Source organism: Ailuropoda melanoleuca, chromosome 3 (assembly GCF_002007445.2).
Source record: "Ailuropoda melanoleuca isolate Jingjing chromosome 3, ASM200744v2, whole genome shotgun sequence".
NCBI classification, from domain to species: Eukaryota; Metazoa; Chordata; class Mammalia; order Carnivora; family Ursidae; genus Ailuropoda; species Ailuropoda melanoleuca.
This window is the reverse complement of record NC_048220.1, coordinates 75,147,949-75,171,143: the sequence shown is the minus strand read 5'-3', so window position 1 is coordinate 75,171,143 and position 23,195 is coordinate 75,147,949.

Here is a 23,195-nt window from a genome sequence, read left to right as displayed (position 1 = left end):
TTTTGGTGCCGTCACCTGTGAGATGAAAATAATAAAATTTACCCTATGGTCCTTACAACAACAGCTGCTGACACAAAGGATTCTAAGTCAGTAACAGCAGGTTTTATCATAAACACCTATAATGGTAGAAAGTAAAAGACATTCCTAGGACAAGTCATGTCATGAGTGAAATCAAAGGGAAAATGAAAATATAAAATTCAAGACATAGAAATATTCTTTATCACACATTAACCTGAGAAAGAACCTTATCTGAGTAATCAGATACTAGGTGCTAGGTAAACTTCTAATAATATACAATTTGTCTTTATAGCGACATCATATTCAGTTTTCAAATACATTTACACTTTGTTTTCCAGTCATCAATCCACTTTTTCATTCATTTTAAGGAATTTTAATTCATTTCAATTCATGTTAGTTCATTTTAAGGTTTTACTCCTACATTTTTTACATTATTTTATCATATCATTTGCATAGGTTATTCTGATTCTCTTCTTCCCTTTCTAAACATCTTTTTTTTTTCTTCATGCCAGAATGTCTTTTTAACTATGTTATGCACTGGACCAGGCAAGCAAGATCATTTCAGTTCACTTAAACCTCGGTACCCATTTTACCTTTTTTGTATATACACCTATGCAAACATACACAGGAGCACACGTATACTGACAACTGACAGGACTATTGAAATGTTTGCCCAAATGATATTTTTGCTATCAGCCTTCTTACCTATTTTAACTGTGTAATCTAATCTAATCTATTTTTCAAACTGCCAATACAGTGATCTTTCTTCCAATGCATATTTAATTGTTTCTCTTTGTTTCTAAAATTTATAATGGAACTCCATTATTTATTAGGATGAAATGATGGAATAATTCCTTGACATTGTCTGCAAGGATCTTTATAATCTGGCCCTCTGGACCGCTCCAGGTTAATCCCCAGGTTTCATCACTAATCTCACCACTAAAATCCTGAATGGTACATCGATATTGTTCCCTGCATAGCCATTCAGCTGATTTTTCTTTCTATTTGTCTGACCTTCTATATTGACTATCCTATCTAGCTGCCTGGCATAATTTCTATGTATCTATAAGATTTATGTCCCAATTCTATTCTTCTGGGATTCATTTAAGCAGTGTTCACAGTTTTCCCTTCATGCTCGAAGTTCTAATACCTTCTCTTTTGTAGCACTTTTTGACCATTTTGGGGGGATATGCCTGCTTATTACCACTGACCCACCATCACTTCATGATGCTACAAGCTATATGTATGCACCTCTAGCATAGTACTCCTGACATGGCAAATATACAGGATATGTTTAGCCAAAAAGTAAATGGGCAAATAAATGAAATTGGTACTTGGGCCTATCCTTTAAAATTCAATGTTTAAAAACTACTTACACTAATTACACTAATAGTATATAAATGTATGCTTATTCTAAACAATGAGACAATATAAAAATACATTGAGTGCAAGATTGTGGACTCTCAGCATCTTTCCCTACTGCACTGCCTTCCCTAGAGACACAATATAAATATATTAATAAGTATATAAACCTGAATATTTAGGTTTAGGATTTTAATAGTTACAAGTCAGATTATACCCTAGAAATGTGTATGTTGCTCTTTTGGTTCAATACTTAATGCTTTTCTTGTGCCATCAGAAAGAAACCTATCTCATCTTTCTTTTAACTACTTTTTATCAAGAACACAATGTCCCATATTATGTAATTAATTTATAAACGCATCCTCCATTGATAAACATTTAGATCATTTCCTTTTTTTACTATAACAAATAATGAATATGCACACACACAATCACATATATTAAATTGTGCCCATGTGAAAACATATGTAGAGTTTAAACTGCTCAAACTATCATTCTTATACCCAAGTGTATGCACTTTAAATTGGATACTATTGCCACATGGTTCTCCAAAATTTTCAACAATCAATATTTATCTGTTTCAGTTAAAGAGCTTAAGAAAAAATTAATGAAAAAACTCAGAATCAGTAAAATTCTACCTGTTATTTATTTTTCCCCAAAAAACCGGCAAGGTTATACAATTATATTTCAAGAGTTAAATAGTATTTTCCATATCCAAAATAATCTAAGTCTGCATAGTTTACTAGTCTTATGGTATAGTAATGACTAAAAGTTACAATGTATTCATAGTTACTGGAGTTGGTTATTGAATGTATTGGTAGTTTAAGATTAGGTGTTTGGATTTAAAACTATTTTAAACTAGTAGTTTTCTGACAAAGACTGTATAATTAATCATTATGACAAAATTGGAGAATTAATCTATTTTGGTATCATATATATAAGGTGCTAAATGTTGAGCATACAAAATTGAAAGTTTGAGGTAATCTTTCACATTCAATATCTATGTTCACTCAATTTGTATTGGGCAGTGCAGAAAGAATCACCTGAGTCAAGAGAAACATGCTAGCATTTATGATGAGAGTTACCAGTTATTTATTTATTGATTGATTGATTGATTTGGATAACCTAGATCAATTTTGAGAAGTCTAAATATATTAGGTGCTTTTCTTCAGAATTTAGGTGATATTGAAAAATTATATAATTGACAAGAAATGACTCACCTAGTGCTTGGGCTTAAAGACTAAATCTAATTGGCTTTAAATTAAATTAACCAAACCCATTGTTTCTTTGGCTTAGAAAAAAATTCCACTGAAAAACAGCTGATTGATATTTGGGAATTTTATCTTTAGTTATAATACTCAATTATATAATCGGCAGTCAGGAAACAAACTAGTGCATGCTAATATGAAAGCATTACTTCCTACCTTGTTTAAATATAAAATTTATATTCAGTTGGCAAGAATGTTATTATGCAAAATATCAATAAAATAAGCATATTGGAAACAGACTGAAAATTCACATACAAATTCAAGATTCTCAGTGTTCTGATTTATTTAGATAATAACCAACCACCTGCCTAAGAATCATATGGAAGATGTGTTAATAGTGGCATACCTGCGAGATACCTAATTTTAACCTTTGCTGCAATATAATACATTTGACATTTTAAAAATATAAAAAAATTATGTTGAAAAAGCAATCTGATTGGTAGTGAATTGCCATTTCTTTTTCTCTTTTTTTTCTGGCAACCATGAAACCCAGATGCTAAGCACTGGAAGATATTTCTTCCAATAGCAGCATCTGGCGTGCTGGCAGACTCCATAAGCAATTTTGTTTTACAGCTTTAAAGCAGCTTCTGGGTCTATTACATGGTTAATCTGATGGGCTGTCTGGGCTGCCTTGTCCTCCTGGATGCCAGATGCCAACAGCTAGAGATGCAGTGAACTGTCTGCCCATTAGGACTGCTATAAAGACCACACCTGAAAAAAAATCAGCTGCAAAGAGAGTGCTCTACTTCTGTTCAGCCATTACAATGCCAATGATGAGTGACCTGGCTAAAATAGTGCTAAAAACTTGCCAAAAATGTTCAGTGCCCACTGAGTACCAGAGAAGACTAGAAAACTGTAAATCATAAAATATTCAGCAAAATCATTGTATTATTTGATAAAGAAACAAGTATTCAAAATTTTCTTCCATGCAAGAGAAGGAACATAAAGTGAAGAGTAGAATTGTGAGGGTGAGAAACAAAAATTTAATTATTGCTATTCTATGGAGAATGGCTCATGAGAGGGTAAATTCCCTGAGTGTTAGGATTGTGTCTAAATCACTCTTACATTTTCAGGGACTACTAGAGTGTTTGAACATGGCATAAATGGAGTAAGTGGTTTTAAATAAATAAAAGCAAACAACATAATATCATTGCAATTATGCAATACATTTTATAAGCTTTAAACCCTTTGCAACCTTAACTTCTTTAGATACCATATTTTATATACCTTTTCCAGAGAATACTTTCCTTATCAGCCAGACTAGATTGGACCACCCTTCTGAACACCCCAATATATGTTATTGTATCACTTAACACCATTTACATTTATATACTTGTGTGATCATAGAATATCGTATCCCAGTCCTTTAATTGAAAAAAAAATAGGCTAATTTTATTTTAAAACACGCCAATAAACCCTAATGTCTTACTTTTTTCATTGTAGATGACTTCAGGGTCTGCAAACTGAAACATATTAGTTGATAAATAATGCAAATGTTGGAGGAGAGGAAGTGCAAAACTTTGGTTAATCAAGTAAATGGGGTAAGTGGTTAATTCAAGAGTTTCTTCTCTCTTTGAGGTACTTATGCTTGGAATGGCTCCTTCTTTTGTTAATCTCACATCTTCAACCCACCTTTCTGTCTCCCTCTTCTACTTTTAAGAGCTCATGTGATTAGAATGGGCCCTCTCAGATAATCCAGGATAATTTCCCTATTTTATTAGTTAGCTGATTACCAATCTTAATTCTATCTACGAACTTCATTCCATTTCTCCTTAAAACGAAACCTATTCACATGTTTGGGGATTAGGATACAGACATCTTATTCTATCTCCCACACTGCCCAACACCAGAATTTAAGGATCAGCTGTAATATCATCCTGATAAAGTTTCTCAGTTGAGCTCCAAGAGCGAGACACGGAAACAAGAGAAGGTTCACCAAGTCATAGCAAAGTAATGTTAAAAAAAATTAGAAATGCTTTAGTCATGTACCTTCACTTTATATAAGAGGAAATCAAATCCCCCAGACTTAAACCACAAAGCCAAAATTATCTACTGAAAGAACTATAGTTTTTCAACTTCTAATTTAGTGTTCTTTATCCTTTATATCATTCTCCCTTATCAGCTCCTTCTAGTTGTGGCCAAAAATACATGAGTCTATTTCACAAGTGACATGATACTTAATGATTCATAAATACACACACACACACACATACGGTTATAACAAATATAAAATTGTTATAAAAATTAAAATAAAATTTAATGGGTAAAGGCTATAGTTTCATTCAAATAAAACAAAATCACATAAAAATGTACAATACTAGCCATGTCTATAGAGTTCTGTTCAGGTAAAACCAAGAGAAAACACTTGGAAGTTGATAAATAAGTTTTAGGGAAACTCGCTCTTCCAGGATTCACACTTTAACCTTGTGTTTAAGGAGAATAATCCCCTCCTGCCAGCTCCCACCAAATAAATTCATGGTAAATTGCTTTTATATGTCTTTTCTAGAATACCACACAATGAAACAAATATTGTATCAAATTAACCAAGTAATTAGAGATATGGTTTGTCAACCCAGGAAACTCAGTAACTAAAAATCTAACTGAGAATATATACTTTTAAACCTGAAGCACTCAGTTATTATATTGCACTCTACATCACAAATATTCACTGGATAAATGACCCAGAGGGATCCGATGGTTAATTTGCCTGAGTCGATCTGGCTTCAATGGCCATTTGTTTGTCTTCGTTAGGTCCCTTACCTACTTTTTAATTAAGTTGTTGTCATTATTATTATTATTATTATTATTATTTGCTATTAAGTTGTATGAATCCCTTACATATTTTGGGTATTAATCTCTTATGATATATATATGGCTTACAAATATTTTCTCCCATTCCGTAGTTGGTCTTTTCACTCTGTTTTTTCCTTTGCTATTGGTCTGATATAGTTCCACTTATTTATTTTTGCTTTTGTTGCCTGTGTTTTGGTGTCAAATTCAAAAAAAATCAATGTCAAGACTAGTGTCAAGGAACTTTTCCTCTATGTTTTTCTTTTCCTTGTATTTATAGATGAATCTTTTTTTTTAAAATTCAGGTGCTATATTTAAGACTTTAATCTATTTTGAGCTGATTTTTGTATATGGATTAAGATAAGAGTTTAATTTCATTCTTTTGCATGTGAATATCTAGTTTTCCCAGCACCATTTATTGAAGACACTATTCTTTTCCCTTTCTATCTTCTTGGCACCTATTTGGAAGATCAGTTGACTATACATGTTTGGGTTTATTTCTGGGCTTTCTATTCTGTTTCATTTGTTTGAGTAAACAGTATTTTTAAAAATATTTATTTTATTTATTTTATTTTTTTAAAGGTTTTTATTTATTTATTTGACAGAGATAGAGACAGCCAGTGAAAGAGGGAACACAAGCAGGGGGAGTGGGAGAGGAAGAAGCAGGCTCCCAGCAGAGGAGCCTGATGTGGGGCTCGATCCCACAACGCCGGGATCACGCCCTGAGCCGAAGGCAGACGCCCAACCGCTATGCCACCCAGGCGCCCCAAAAATATTTATTTATTTTAGAGGGAGAGATAGAGCACAAGCAGGAGGGGCAGAGGGATAAGGAGAAAGAATTTCAAGCAGACCCCACAGTAAGCGTGGGGCCTGATCAGGGGCTCAGTCTCACAACTCTTAAGATCACAACCTGAGGGGCGCCTGGGTGGCACAGTTGTTAGGCGTCTGCCTTCCGCTCAGGGTGTGATCCAGGCGTTCTGGGATGGAGACCCACATCAGGCTCCTCCGCTAGGAGCCTGCTTCTTCCTCTCCCACTCCCCCTGCTTGTGTTCCCTCTCTTGCGGGCTGTTTCACTCTGTCAAATAAATAATAAAATCTTAAAAAAAAAAAAAAATCACAACCTGAGCTGAACCGATTGTGCCACCCAGGCACCCTGAGTAAACAATATTTTAAAAAAAATTAACAAGCAACTTCCTATTACCAAACAGAAACCATGAAATATGACAATTAATTTTGTTAAGAAAATGATAAGATTTCTTTCACCTTACCTTGTCTCTTCAGCGTCCTTTATTGTTGGAGTGTTTCTATATTTTTTATAATCAGAGTCAAATTACAGACAGCTACGAATGAATTAGAAGTAAAAAAAAAAAAAAATCCTTGGAATTCCAGCATTTCTCAAAGTTTAGTTTACTCAGGAATCTTTACTCTTGAGGTAAAAATCAAACAAATAAGCAAATTTAAAAAACCCAGGAAACAGAAAGTAAGCAGTGCAACCATCTCATTCCTCTCCCTCACATGAAAAGTTATTGTACTTAAAAAACGTTATTAGGGGAGGAGGAAAGATGGCGGAGGAGTTGGGGACCCTATTTCAACCAGTCCCCTTGATCGAGCTGGATACCTACCAGACCATCCTGAACACCCACAAAATCAGCCTGAGACGTAAGAAGATACATCAGGATCTCTACAAACAGAACATCTCTGGCACTTGGTCCCGAGGTATGAAGCAGGGAGCCGAGAGTCTGCACGCAGATATCAGAAGATAAACGGAAGGTGGAGGGAGCCGCTGTGGAAGTCTCCTGCACTGGGGAGCAGCCTCACTAGCAGACTGCTAGCCTGGGGAAAACAGACTGAAACCCGGAGATTGGGAGAGCGCGTGCGCGTGTGTGCGCACGCACACGCCCGAGAATCGGGGGCGGCTGGCGGTTTTAGAAGCACAAAGAAGGGAGACGTGCTGGCCCTGGGAGCGAGGACTGGGAAAGCGGCTATAGGGTGCACAACCTGGGACACTGAGGGTTTTTAGCAGCACCGACAGAAACAGAGTCAGTGTGACTTGGAGAGCTCAGTGAAGAGCAGACTGCAATCTCTCTGTTCTGAGACAGAGGCTTGGATATGGCCACTGCTGCTCTGACTCTCAGAAGAGACACATAAAGCCGCCAGGGAAAGCCTGGAGAGAACAAAAGCCCAGAAAAACTGGTTCTCACTGTGCCCATCCCCCCCCCACAGGGGGCAGGGCAACTCTGCCCAAACAGGGTTGCCTGAGTATCAGCGCAGCAGGCCCCTCCCCCAGAAGGCAGGCTGAAAGAACAAGAACCCCACATCCCTATGGTCCCTATAAAAAGGTGCATCTTGCTTGGGTCCTGGTCAATAATTTGGACTCTGCAACCACACCTCATCAGAATGACAAGGAGGAGGGAGCACCAACAAAGGAAAGAAACAGAGACTGTGGGCTCTGCCACAGAACTAATGGATATGGATATAACCAAGTTGTCAGAAATGAATTTCAGAGTAAAAATTATCAAGACGGTATAGGCATGAGAAAAATATTAATGAAAATATAGAATCTCTAAGGGCTGAAATGAGAATGAATCTAGCAGAAATTAAGAATTCTATAAGTGAAATGCAGTCTAAACTGGATGCTCTGACTGCTAGGGTAAATGAGGCAGAAGAATGAATTAGTGAGTTAGAGGATGAGATGATAGAAAAAAAGGAAAGAGAGATAATGTGGGGGGAAAAACCCCATCCTCATGAAAAAAAGCTATGGGAGATTACTGACTCAATGAAATGTTCCAATGTCAGAATTATGGGCATCTTCAAGGGGGTGGAGTAGGAGAGAGGTCTAGAAGAGATATTTGAACAAACTGTAGCTGAGAACTTCCCTAATCTGGTGAAGGAAACAAGAATTTGTGTCCAAGAGGCACAGAGGACCCCTCCCAAGATCAATGAGAACAGACCAACACCATAACACAAGATCAATGAGAACAGACCAACACCATAACATATAATAAAACAATTCGCAAATCTTAGATCCAAGGAATCAATCTTGAAAGTGGCCAGGGGGAAGAGATTCCTTACGTACAGAGGGAGGAACATCACAATAATATCAGACCTCTCTACAGAGACCTGGCAGGCCAGAAAAGGCTGGCAAGACATACTCAGAGCACTAAGCAAGAAGAACATGCACCAAGGATACTATATCCAGCAAGGCTGTCATTCAGAATGGATGGAGAGACAAGGAGCTTCCAAGACTGGCAGAAACTGAAAGAATATGTGACCACCAAGCCAGCCCTACAAGAAATATTAAGGGGGGTTCTATGAAAGTAGAAAGACCCCAAGAGTGATTCAGAACAGAAATGTACAGGGACAATCTATAGAAAGAAGGACTTCATAGGCAACATGACGACATTAAAATCATATCTTTCAATAATCACTGTCAATGTGAATGGCCCAAATGTTCCCATAAAATGCCACAGGGTTTCAGACTGGATAAAAAGACATGACCCATCCATATGCTGTCTACAAGAGACTCATTTTGAACCTAAAGATACATCCAGACTGAAAGTGAAGGGTTGGAGAACCATTTCTCATGCCAATGGACCTCAAAAGAAAGCTGGGGTAGCAATTCTCATATCAGACAAATTAGATTTTGAGCTAAAGACTGTTTTTAGAGATACAGAAGGACACTATATTATTCTTAAAGGGCGTATCCAACAAGAGGACCTAACAATTATAAATACCTATGCCCCCAACAGGGGAGCAGCGAAATACACAAGCCAACTGTTAATCAGAATAAAGAGACATATAGATAATAATACATTAATAGTAGGGGACCTCAACACTCCACTCTCAGCAATAGACAGATCATCTATGCAGAAAATCAACAAAGAAACAAGAGCTTTGAATGACACACTGGACCAGATGGACCTCATAGATATATACAGAACACTCCACCTTAGAACAAGAGAATACTCATTCAGTTTGAATGCACATGGTACGTTCTCCAGAACAGACCATATACTGGGTCATAAAACAGGTCTTGACTGATATCAAAAGACTGAAATTATTCCCTGCATATTCTCGGACCACAATGCTTTGAGACTGGAACTCAATCACAAGAAAAAATTTGGAAGAAACTCAAACACTTGGAAACTAAGGACCTTCCTGCTTAAGAATGACTGGGTAAGCCAGGAAAATAAAGAAGAATTTAAGTAATTTAGGGAAACAAATGATAATGAAAATACATCGGTCCAAAACCTATGGGACACTGCAAAGCCGGTCCTAAAGGGGAATACATAGCCATCCAAGCCTCACTCAAAAGAATAGAAAAATCTAAAATGCAATCCTTATATTCACACCTTAAACAGCTGGAGATGGAACAAAAGAACAGGCCTAAGCCATGCACAAAAAGACAACTGATAAAGATTAGAGCAGAGATCAATGAATTAGAAACCAGAAATACAGTAGGGCAGATCAACAAAACTAGAAGCTGGTTCTTTGAAAGAATTAATAAGATCGATAAGCCACTGGCCAGACTTACTCAAAAGAATAGAGAAAGGACCCAAATTAATAAAATTATGAATGAAAGGAGAGAGATCATGACTAACACCAAGGAAATAGAAACAATCATTAGAAACTATTATCAACAACAACTATATGCCAATAAATTAAGCAACCTGGAAGAAATGGATGCCTTCCTGGAAACCTATAAACTACCAAGACTTAAACAGAAAGAAATTGGTAATCTAAATATACCGATTAACAGTCAAGAGATTGAAGCAGTGATCCAAAATCTCCCACAAAAGAAGAGTCCAGGGCCTGACAGATTCCCTGGGGAATTCTACCAAACATTCAAAGAAGAAATAATACCTACTCTTCTGAAACTGTTTCAAAAAATAGAAACAGAAGGAAAACTACCAAACTCATTCTATGAGGCCAGCATTACCTTGATCCCAAAACCAGGCACCCCATCAAAAAGAATAACAGACCAATATCTCTGATGAATATGGACGCCAAAATTCTCAACAAGATCCTAGCTAATAGGATCCAACAGTACATTAAAAGGATTATCCATCACAGCCAAGTGGGATTCATCCCTGGGATCCAAGGGTGGTTCAACATTCGCAAATCAGTGTGATAGATCACATTAATAAGAGAAGAAACAAGAACCATATGATCCTCTCAATTGATGCAGAAAAAGCATTTGACAAAATACAACATCTTTTCCTGATTAAAACACTTCAGAGTGTAGGGACAGAGGGTACATTCCTCAATTTCACAAAAACCATCTATAAAGCCTACAGCAAATATCATTCTCAATGGGGAAAAGCTGAGAGCCTTTCCCTTAAGATCAGGAACACAACGAGGATGCCCACTATTGCCATTATTGTTCAACATAGTACTAGAAGTCCTAGCAACAGCAAGCAGACAACAACAACAAAAAAAAATAAAAGGTATTCGACTTGGCAAAGAAGAAGTCAAACTCTCTCTCCACAGCTGATATGATACTTTATATGGAAAACCCAAAAGAGTCCACCCCCAAATTACTAGAACTCATATAACAATTCAGTAATGTGGCAGGATACGAAATCAATGCTCAGAAATCAGCTCCATTTCTATACATGAATAATGAGACTGAAGAAAGAGAAATTAGGGAATGGACTCCATTTAAAATAGCACCAACAATGACATATCTCGGAATAAACTTAACCAGAGAGGTAAAGGACCTATACTCTAGAAACTATAGAACACTAATGAAAGACATTGAAGAAGATACAAAAAGACAGAAAAACATTCCATGCTCTTGGATCGGAAGAGTAAACATAATTAAAATGTCTATGCTACCCAGAGCAATCTACACTTTCAATGCCATCCCGATCAAAATACCACTGACACTTTTCAAAGTGCTGGAACAAACAGCCTTAAATTTGTGTGGAACCAGAAAAGGCCCCGAATCACCAAAGAATTGTTGAAAAGGAAAAACAAAGCTGGGGGCATCACGTTGCTTGATTTCAAGCTATACTACAAAGCTCTGATCACAAAGACAGCATGGAACTGGCCCAAAAACAGACACACAGACCAATGGAACAGAATAGAGACCTTAGAAATGGACCCTCGACTCTATGGGCAACTAATTTTTGACAAAGCAGGAAAAAAACATCCAGTGGACAAAAGACAGTGTCTTCAATAAATGGTGCTGGGAAAATTGGACAGCTATAGGCAAAAAAAATGAAACTTGACCACTCTCTCACACCATACACAAAGATAAACTCCAAATGGATGAAAGACCTCGATGTGAGACAGGAATCCATCAAAATCATAGCAAAGAACATAGGCTGCAACCTCTTTGACATCGGCCACAGCAACTTTTTCATGACACATCTCCAAAGGCAAGAGAAACAAATGAAAAAAATGAACTTGTGGGACTTCATCAAGATAAAAGCCTTCTGCACAGCCAAGGAAACAGTAAAAAAAAACTAAGAGGCAACCCACGGAATGGGAGAAAATATTTGCAAATGACACTACAGATAAAAGACTGGTATCCAAGATCTACAAGGAACTTCTCAAACTCAATATGTGAGAAACAAATAATCAAATAAAAAAATGGGCGGAAGATATGAACAGACACTTTTCCAATGAAGACATACAAATGGCTAACAGACACATGAAAAAAATGTTCAAAATCATTAGCCATCAGGGAAATTCAAATCAAAACCACATTGAGATACCACCTTACCCCAGTTAGAATGGTGAAAATTAACAAGGCAAGAAACAACAAATGTTGGAGAGGGTGTGGAGAAAGGGGAACCCTCTTACACTGTTGGTGGGAATGCAAGTTGGTACAGCCACTTTGGAAAACAGTGTGGAGTCCCTTAAAAGTTCAAAATAGAGCTACCCTATGATCCAGCCATTGCACTACTGGGTATTTACCTCAAGGATACAGACATAGTGAAGAGAAGGGCCATATGCACCCCAATGTTCATAGCAGCATTGTCCACAATAGCCAAACTGTGGAAGGAACCAAGATGCCCTTCAACAGACGAATGGATCAAGAAGATGTGGCCCATATATACAATGGAATATTATTCAGCTATCAGAAATATGATTACCCAACATTTGTATCAACATGGATGATACTGGAGGAGATTATGCTAAGTGAAATAAGTCAAGCAGAGAAAGACAATTATCATATGGTTTCACTCATTTGTGGAACATAAGGAATAGCAGGGAGATTGGTAAGAGAAGGAAGGGGAAAATGAAAGGGGGGAAAACAGAGGGGGAAATGAACCCTGAGAGACTATGGGCTCTGGGAAACAAACTGAGGGTTTTAGAGGGGAGGGGATGGGGGGATGGGCTAGCCCAGTGATGGGTATTAANACGTATTGCATGGAGCACTGGGTGTTATACGCAAACAATGAATCATAGAACACTACATCAAAAACTAATGATGTACTGTATGGTGAATAACATATCAAAATAAATAAATAAATAAATAAATAAATAAATAAGTAAATAAATAAATAAATACAAAATAAAAGAAAAAAAGAAAATGCCAACTAATACACAGAAGAAATAGCGGAATTATAAAATCACCATACAATGGCAATTTTTTTGTATTGTTCTTGTAACTTCTCTGTAAGTTTAAAACTTTAAAATAAAAAGTTTAAAAAATTAGAATTATAATATAAAAAGTAAAATAGTTATTGCACTAAATATTGCACTAAATGTTATACAAAATATTGTACTATGTTTTTGTACTAAATACATACAAAAAGAAAACCTATGGAGAAGTCACATTTGTTTTGTTAATTAAATAACACTGGCAGTTTTTAGGCACTTCAAGAGAGACTTTAAGAAAAGTTGTTACAGAATTTTCCATTTAAAAGGTCTGAGGTTTTAAAATGAGAACATTCTTTGAAACCAATTTTTATGGAAAATTATTAAGAAACATAGAAAATCACGTCTTTGTGGATCATGGGTAGAGTTCACAATCTTGTATTACAACCCTCGTGCTGTGCTTTGCCTGTGATTGGTAGCCCAAAGGCATCATTTTGAGTGGAATCATATTGTTTAGGAGTAGTAACTCATGCTGTTCTACTACAAAGCAATCAGTAACACAGAGATCAATTGGACAGAAAAGAAGAAAAAGGAAAGAGGCAGTTGAAATGCCATTATTTCTGATATTAAAGATATTAAGAGGGAAGATATTGAGAGTGGCCTGAAAAGAAATTATATTGACTTTTACAAAATATTTAAAAGTACATACTCATGCCTTAATATCTTTAAAGGAAAAAAATTTCAAAGCATATATTTAGATAGGTAGAGTAAAGCATAAAACATGATGTGAATATGATATATGAGTATCATTATTATTAATCTGATTGAAATTAGCCACTACTGATAAATGGACTCTGCAAAGCTAAGTCATAAAGCCCCCAAAGATTGTTTTACCATTTTCTTAAAGCTTTCCTCAGTAAAATTAACTGTAATCCATATGCTTTTGATTATTTTATGCCTATGCCCCAAAGAGAGCAGTCTGACAATATGATTTTATTATTTGACACTTCTCAATGTCTTCTTTAAGATTTCTTTAATATCAGCCTGAGAAATAATGTCAGGAAATCCTCATCTTGATGAAGATGAACAATATGCAATTTCCAGAGATTAAGAATTTGCTAAAATTAAATAGTTTTGATTAAAGATACTTGGTTCACAAAGCTTGAAGAATAGTGTCACATAGAGAGTATTCAAGACAAGTCTGGAGACCAAGAGAGCCAGTTTCAAATCTTGATTCTGGAATTTATAAACTCTCTGACTTTGTATAAGTTCCTTAATAAGTCCCTGTGACACACTGGCTTCTTTTGTAAAAAAGAAAAAAATTATATATATAGCTAAGCAATCTCTAAGTCTCTTCCTGTTTTAACAATTTCTACATCTGTTCCCACTTGTTAATATCTCTAATTTGAGTTTCATGTACATTAATAATGCATTGAAAGTAAATGACAATTCACTTTTTATCAGAGTGGATGAACATATGGACAAGGGTAATGTTGACTATGAAGATTCAACAGACCAAAGAAGCAAGTTCGTCTATTCATGTTTTTGCCAAGTCATGTACTTTATTAATTATTGCATTTACATTGAGGCATGCTTCATCAGGCAGCCTTTCCTAATATAAAATCCCTTCTTAAAAATTATCAAATAATGTAATGTAAGTTGGTTTTGGTTTGTTTATTTGCTTTACTGCTGTCTTGACCCAGTTTTGAGACTCAGTTTGAGCTATAATTTGGTCGGCTTCCATTCTGGAACAGTTACATCCACACCCAACCTTAAATCTGGCTCTTGCACACTTGAGCACCTATGCACAAGCCCTAATCGCGCTGGGGCCGGGTGAACTAGGTCCAGATAACTAGGGTCAGCCCCTATGCCTCACAGACAAAGAGAAATTATAAAAAATAGCCAATTCACAGGGATCCCAAGAATCTAGCTAACCTCATCCCCCCTGCCATACATAAACTGCCACCTACAGTTTCAGTTTGCTGTTACCCTGTCCCAGGTGCAACCCCTTGTTTGGCCTTGCCTGGCAGTCTTCTCTCATCTGGACTTCTAAGTAAGAGTTTTTGCCTCTGATCCATGAGTCTCATTTACTGTGTTGTGTTCCACCATCAAAAGAATCTTTAAATCTTATAAAACAATTGACACTGTGAAAGTAGGGTGGCATGACCTTGGCCCCTAACTCTTGGGTGGCTTCATGAGGGACTGTTCTTGTCTTTTTTTTTTTTATTTAAGATTTTATTTATTGGGGCGCCTGGGTGGCACAGTTGTTAAGCGTCTGCCTTCGGCTCAGGGCATGATCCCAGCGTTCTGGGATAGAGCCCCACATCAGGCTCCTCTGCTAGGAGCCTGCTTCTTCCTCTCCCACTCCCTCTGCTTGAGTTCCCTCTCTCGCTGACTGTCTCTCTCTATCAAATAAATAAATAAGTAATTTTTTTAAAGATTTTAGCTAAGTGTGAACCTCAATCTTTTTTTAAAGATTTTATTTATTTATTTATTTGACAGAGAGAGAGAGAGAGAGAGCACAAGCAGGGGACGGGGGGCAGAGAGGGAGAGGGAGAAGGAGGCTCTCCGCTGAGCGGGGAGCCCAATGCAGGGCTCGAGCCCAGGAGCTGGGATCATGACCTGAGCCAAAGGTAGATGCTTAACCGACTGAGCCACCCAGGCACCCTGGGACTGTTCTCGTCTTGTTAATTACTTCCAAGCTATTGCATGAGCAGTGCGAGCTGAGCTAATAAAGCCTTGCTGCTTGCCACTGTGACTCTAGGTAGGAGCCATGATTCTCCTTATCCAAATATCTTGGGCATAGGAATTCTCAGAGTTAAGAGCATTAGTTGGCTAAACTTCTTGGGCTAGATTGCCCAGATGAAACCTACCTTAGGGTGATAGGAGCGATGGGTCACTTGAATCACATCTTCTCAGGTTGGCATTCAGGTGTGTTTCAGATCAAGGCTGTTTTAGCAGAGCCCTACTTTAGGGGTCTATCACTTCTTTGGTGTTGGTGCTTCTTTATAGTTATTTGGGGGCAGAACTCTAGTGTGTCTGTGTGTTTGGGATTGGAGGAAAACACTGGTTAGGCTGCCCAAGAGTAGAGAAATGGTACCTTCATATTGTTGGTGTTGCTCAGGTAACAGTACTGGCCTACCTGTCTTCTTTGCTGCTACATATGTTGCTGTTATCAACAAACATTATGCACCCTGACCCTCAAGGGCATGAAGAGTTACAACCTTGGAGTCTAGGAGCCCAATGCTTAATCAAAAGGGGGCCTCTGGAACAAGAGAAGAATACCTTTTCCCTGCATGCCACCTCATCCCAAGAATACCTGTTGGAATTATCCAGTTGTCTAAGTAATGCAAGCCTTCTAGCCACTGTGCGTGGGCCTTAGTAAGTGCAACGATATATTAACATACCAAGGGAATGATACTTGGGACAAGGGGACTAACTACACTATTCCAAGGAGAGGTTGCTTTAGCTAAGTGTGAACCTCAATCTTCGGAAGTTGGACAGAGAAGCCTTAGAAGGAGAGACAGATGTGCATAACGCAGGTCATACACCTACCTCCCTCTTTTCCTATAACCCATAAGAGGGTCATACTCAGTTATCAAGGACAGGGAAAACAAAACAAAACAAAACAAAACAAAAACAAAAAAATCCCACATTCTTCAAATAGCTAGAAGCTCAAAAGAAAACCAAAAAGAATGGAAGAGCACTACATGTGTTTCTTTGGGGTAAATCCCTAGTAGTGCAATTGCTGGGTTGTATGGTAGTTCTATTTTTAACTTTTTGAGGAAACTTCATACCGTTTTCCAGAGTGGTTGCATCAGCTTGCATTCCCATCAACAGTGTAAGAGGGCCCCACTTTCTCCTCATCCTTGCCAACATTTGTTGTTTCCTGTCTTGTTAATTTTAGCCATTCTGACTGGTGTAAGGTGGTATCTAATTGTAGTTTTGATTTGTATTTCCCCAATGCTGAGAGATGTTGAACATTTTTTCATGTGTCTGTTGGCCATTTGTATGTCTTGTTTAGAGAAATGTCTGTTCATGTCTTATGCTCATTTCTTGATTGGATTATTTGTTTTTTGGGTGTTGAGTTTGGTAAGTTCTTTATAGATCTTGGATACTAGCCCTTTATCTAATATGTCATTTGCAAATATCTTCTCCCATTCTGTAGGTTGCCTTTTAGTTTTTTTAACTGTTTCCTTTGCTGTGCAGAAGCTTTTAATTTTGATGAAGTTACAACAGGTCATTTTTGCTTTTGTTTCCCTCGCCTTTGGAGATGTGTCTAGCAGGAAGTTGCTGTGGCCAAGGACACAGAGTTTGCTGCCTGTGTTCTCCCCTAGGATTTTGATGGATTCCTGTTTCACATTTAGGTCTTTCATTCATTTTGAGTTTATCTTTGTGTATGGTATAAGAAAATGGTCCAGTTTCATTCTTCTATATGTGGCTTTCCAATTTTCCCAGCATCACTTATTGAGGAGACTGTCTTTTTTTTCCATTGGATATTTTTTCCTGCTTTGTCAAAGATTAGTTGACCATAGAGTTGAGGTTCCATTTCTGTGTTCTCCATTCTGTTCCACTGATCTGTGTGTCTGTTTTTGTGCCAGTATCACACTGTCTGGATGATTACAGCTGTGCCCCAATGTTCATAGCAGCAATGTCCATGATAGCCAAACTCTGGAAAGAGCTGAGACATCCATCAACAGATGAATGGATAAAGAAGATGTGGCATATATGCACAATGGAATATTACTCAGCCATCAGGAAGGATGAATATTTACTATTTATATTGACATGGATGGAATTGGAGGGTATTATGCTGAGTGAAATTAAGTCAATTAGAGACAGGCAATTATCATATGGTTTCACTCATATGTGGAATATAAGAAACAGCACAGAGGATCATAGGGTAAGGGAGGGAAAACTGAATGGGAAGTCATCAGAGAGGGAAAAAAAACATGAATGATATTTATTTTTTTAAGTATTATTTATTTATTTATTTTTGCGAGAGAGAGAATGAGCATGAGCAGGGGGGAGCAGCAGAGGGAGAGGGAGAAGCAGGCCCCCCGATGAGCAGGGAGCCTGACGTGGGACTCGATCCCAGGACCCCGGGATCATGGCTTGAGCTGAAGGCAGATGCTTAACTTACTTAGCCACCCAGCTGCGCAACAATGAGAGACTCTTAACTCTAGGAAACAAAGTGAAGTTACCTGGAAGGGGTGGGTGGGGGCTGGGGTAATTGGGTGATGGGCATTAGGGCAGGTGATGTGATAAGCATTGGGTGTTATATGCAACTGATAAATTATTGAATACTACATCTGAAACTAAGTATGTACTTTATGTTGGCTAATTGAATTTAAATTAAAAATAAAAGGAATGGAAGAAAAAATTACAGCTGGGACAGAACATTTAAAGATTATTAAATAAGCAAAAAAATTCTCTCTCTCTCTGTATATATACATACAAGTATATTATCTATCTCTCTCACACACACACACACACACACAATCTCCATAATTTGACCCAACTGAAAATCCAAAATTTGCCAAAAGAATTTATATAACAAAAAGATAAAAAGCAAAAAAGGGCACTAATTGGCTTTTGTGCCTCTATAAAATAAGTTATAAACTTTAACATTTGTTACAATGCACCAACTGACAAAGCTTTATGGACTGAATACTGGGGCTCAAATTAGTTATACCTGAGGATTCCACTAAATTTAAAAAGTACCCACTATAATCTTAGAAAAGTAAATATGTATAAAGTAGAGAAAAAATAGATATGTCTCACTTGAATTGTAACCTTGCTTAAATTTCTCCTTCATAGCACCAACTGCTCTAAAATATCTCATAGCAGCCTTGCACCTGTGGTCCCCAAGTTCTCAGGCCGTCATTATCACACTGGGAGTTACACCACCGACTCCCCTTGTTCTCAGGCCTTTGGATTAGGACTGAATTGTATCACAGTCTTTCCTGGTTCTCCAGCTTGCAGATGGTATACTGTGGGACTTCTCAATCTCCATAATCAGGTAAGCCAAATATCCATAATAAATGCCTTCCATATATATCTATCTATATCTATATATCTATATCTATATCTAATCTATATCTATCTATATCTATATCCTACTGGACTATCTCTCCAGAGAACCATGACTAATACAGTGGCCATAGGTATTTTGACATAATGAGTAATGAATTAAAATTAAGTCTTTAGCACTTGGAAATTGGCTTGATAAAATGAGACCCCCCACAGACTTCTAGTTAAAATGGTTAATATGTCCCAATATAACTAAAACCGGGACTTAAGAATTAAAACTTTTTATATAAGACCTAATTTGTTAAGTGGTGTTGCTCCACTGAATCTTCATTTAATAGCCTGATTTTGCCTATTTTCAAACCTAAGAATAATAAATGGCACCTCATGGAAAATTCCTGCAGTTTATAGATGTGGTGCAATACCTTAAGGTCCTACTCAATGCCCATGTTACAAACTGAAATTCGTCTGCTCAAAATTCATGTTAACGTCCGATCCCCTGGTACCTCAGATTATGACTGTATTTGGAGACAGGGTCATTAAAGAGGTAAAATGAGATCATATGGGTGGGCCCTAATTTAATATGACCAGTGTCCTTACAAGAAGAGGAGATTAGGAGACAGATATGTACAGGAGAAAGACCACATGAAGACAGAGGGAGAAGACAACCATCTATAAGCCATGAAGAAAGGCCTCAGGATGAAACCAACCTTGTCAACACAATGATTTTGGACTTCTAGCCTCCAGAATCATGAGAAAATAAATTTCTATTGTTTAAGGCACCTAGTCTGTGGTACTCCATTATGGCAGCCCTAGAAAATTAACGCAGCCCAATATTATTGAAATTACTAACTCCATCTGATTAGCAACTAAATAATATTTGCTACTACAAATTTGGCTAATACGTTCTACTCAGTGCATATTTCAATAGCCTCTCAAGCACAGTTTGCTTTCATCTGGGAACACAATACACTTTTACTGAGGTATCCATGCAGTTCTGTGCAGCCTTGTCATCTTTACAGACAAGATCTTAACAACATCTATTTTTCTCCAGGAACCTAGGTAAGACATTACATGGATCACATCCTCCTTCATGAGATTTCATTGAACACACTTATTAGGACATACCAGTCCAACATATTTTGGTCCCTTTTGAGTTCTCGAGACAACTGACTCCTTATTTACAAATTCTACTTAATGTAGCTAATGCCCCCACTTACAAATCAGCCCAACTTAAATGGAGCTCCTTCTGACAGAAGGTCCTAAAATATGTCCAAATTAAAACCAATAGGCACTCCCATTAGTGTCCTCAGAGAATTCTTCATTGCAGAGCCTTGTTAACCTCCTTGCAAGCCTCCTAGAATCTCTGGACCACTTATGATGGCATAAGTTGCCCATGGGCTTCTGATGTAAAACAAACAAACAAACAAATGCCTTGCTCTTTTTATCTATGTGTTATACATAATAAGAGTGACAACTGTTCACTACACACTGGCATCTCCTGGAAATAAAAACTCTCATAGATCGTGAGCCTGTGACTTCCCTCACCTAGCTGCCCATGTGCCCTGGGTCATGAAAGCAGTACCCTAGAAGCTTAGTGCTGAGCAATTGAGGACTTCTAGATATAAGATACAGCCAAGCCTGAGCCCTCTGACATGGATCACCGCAAGAGGGATGGCCTTCCCTGTTCTCAGTCCTTTGCCAGATGTCATGACACTACAGGGGTCACCCTTACCCCGAACCCCTTGACTACCTGGAAAGTCCCTTGGGATTAAATGAGTGACTAGCAATGGAAGTTCGTAGACTGTGTGAATGGCACTGCAGGTATCTTAAGTCACGGAGGCTAATGGAATGTTGTGGCTTTCCACCTCTTCACTAGGATGACTGGCAGAAGATGGAATCCAAAGGTTAACACAATGGCCAAACTTCAGGCAGTCATCTTAATGTTGCCCTGGTCAGTAAATGGTCTCATCTGTACAGTTTTACAAACTTTTGAGTTATTGCCAAAGAGTTGTTCCATTCATGGTGGAGAACTCTGGGAATCTCTTGCTTCACAGATATCCAAAATCTAAATCGAGGTCACACATGTTTCTGCATATACTAAGGCCATTTCTTATCCCTTTTGGAGTACTAGACATTACTAGTAATCATCAACACACACATTTCACTTCTCAGAATACACAACGCTGTGTTCTTGAAAAAGACATTCCATGAAACCTTCATTTCTCTGGTAGGTCCCAGGAAATTGGTTTAATTGAAAGGCTCCAGTGGGCTCCTCACAGAACTCCTATTAAAGTTACAAAATAACAAATGCATCTCTAAATGGTTCTCTATCTTGTCCCAGGCCTTAATCATTCTTATTTCAAGCCTTCCTGGCCAACTCACACCTCACATCAACTTTAGCAAAATCTTCCCATCGCCCTTTCCTATATTTAAAGAATAATATGTCTTGTCTCTATGTATATAAATATTTATTATAGATGAGGTTAATACTCTATCTTCCTACCTTTATGGGTTTTTGATCCTGCCTCCATCTCAGAAGGACTGGAAGCCAGATGGAGGACACATACTTTTCTAGTACCTACTAACCACAGATCATCTCATGGCTATCTGTTCTAGGTGGGCCAGGCACCTGCCCATCTATCAAGAGTTTAGCTAACCTATACTCCTTGTATTGCTGCCTTGGCATCCGTTTTGTTTGGTGAAGTAGACCTCAGTGATCTTAAACTGACACTAGTCCTCTCCTTCAAGTGCATACCTTAGATAGCAGCCCAAAGAGTCACAAGCAAATACAAGTTCCTGATATGACTTCCTCAATAGCCCTTGTGATCGATAGTCTTCCCTGCTCCCCAGAGCCTTCACCTTATGCACTCCTTAAATAAGACTCCTAGGTGATTTTCTCAAACCCTGCTCTTTGGTTTGAATCGACCAATTAAGCTTTAGCCTGGGAACCCAAAGCACTCCACCCATGATCCTAAAAAAGCCATGTGCTCCAGGTAGCATCTCTCTCTGTACTCTGCCTTGATCTCCCCATATGCCCTCTGAGGCATGCTAGGTACTTCTTCTAAGACCATTGCGTAATAAACTTTTCTATTTCAACTCTTCTTATTCTGTGATGTTAAACAGTGGGTCACCATCTGGCACCCTGTGCTCCACTTAATAAGTATTAATTCAACAGATTCATAACAGTATCATTTATGAGATCCATTAAAGACTTAATTTCCACTACTCAAAAAATCTTCTTTAATATTAAGTTTTAAAATTAATGTTCCCAGGCCATTCCCAAATATAGAGTAGACTAGTAAGAAAGGAGATTAAAAACAACAACAAAACAAAAAACTCCACTTAATAAATAGGGATAAAACTTGGAGATAATAATGGAATCAACACCATATCTCATAATTATGAAACCAAACAACCCCTCCTCCTTGGTAACAATACATGCTAGACAAAAATCAACATAAGGCAACAAAAGCCCTTCAAGTGCAGCTGCACACCATTCTGCTCACTGTCGGTCTTGTTGTTATTGGGTACTTTCACTGATATGTGATCCAGAGGCCTAACCCTCTAAACAAGCTGTCGTTTCAACCAGACACAGGAAATGCTGAAGCTTCTATGCCCTTAAGGTTAGGAGATACAGGCCCTGAAGCTCAAAAACCTTCCTGGCTTGCCTGCCACCAATCAAACCAATGACTGAAACAAAGGGCTATTGTCATTGACTAAATTGGAGGGCATGGGTACAGGCTAATGCCGAAGTTCCAACTTCAGCCACAGGTATTTTAATTGACAAACAACCTGACACTCTATTAACAATATGCACCCAAATTGGGCCATATGATTAAAATTTATTTTCAGCAGAATCCCTCTCATCATCCAACTGGGCAAAACACTGGACTATTGTGATTTGTTAGATTCGGTCACCCTCAATTAGGGCTTTAATTGTGGTTCCAGGGCTTTGCTCCAATGATAGCAGTGTCATAGATGCTGGCATTCTCTTTGCTAGTTGTGTATGTACAAAGTTCCTTGACTTAAAAGATATTTCCAAGTCAAGTTCCCAGGACCAAAGTTGCCTTCAAATTCCACAACTGGCTTATTAGCCTTCTTGTAATTCCATGGAGACACAAAAACATGACCGACATCAAACTATGTCAAAATCCACCAGAGAAGGATCTTCTA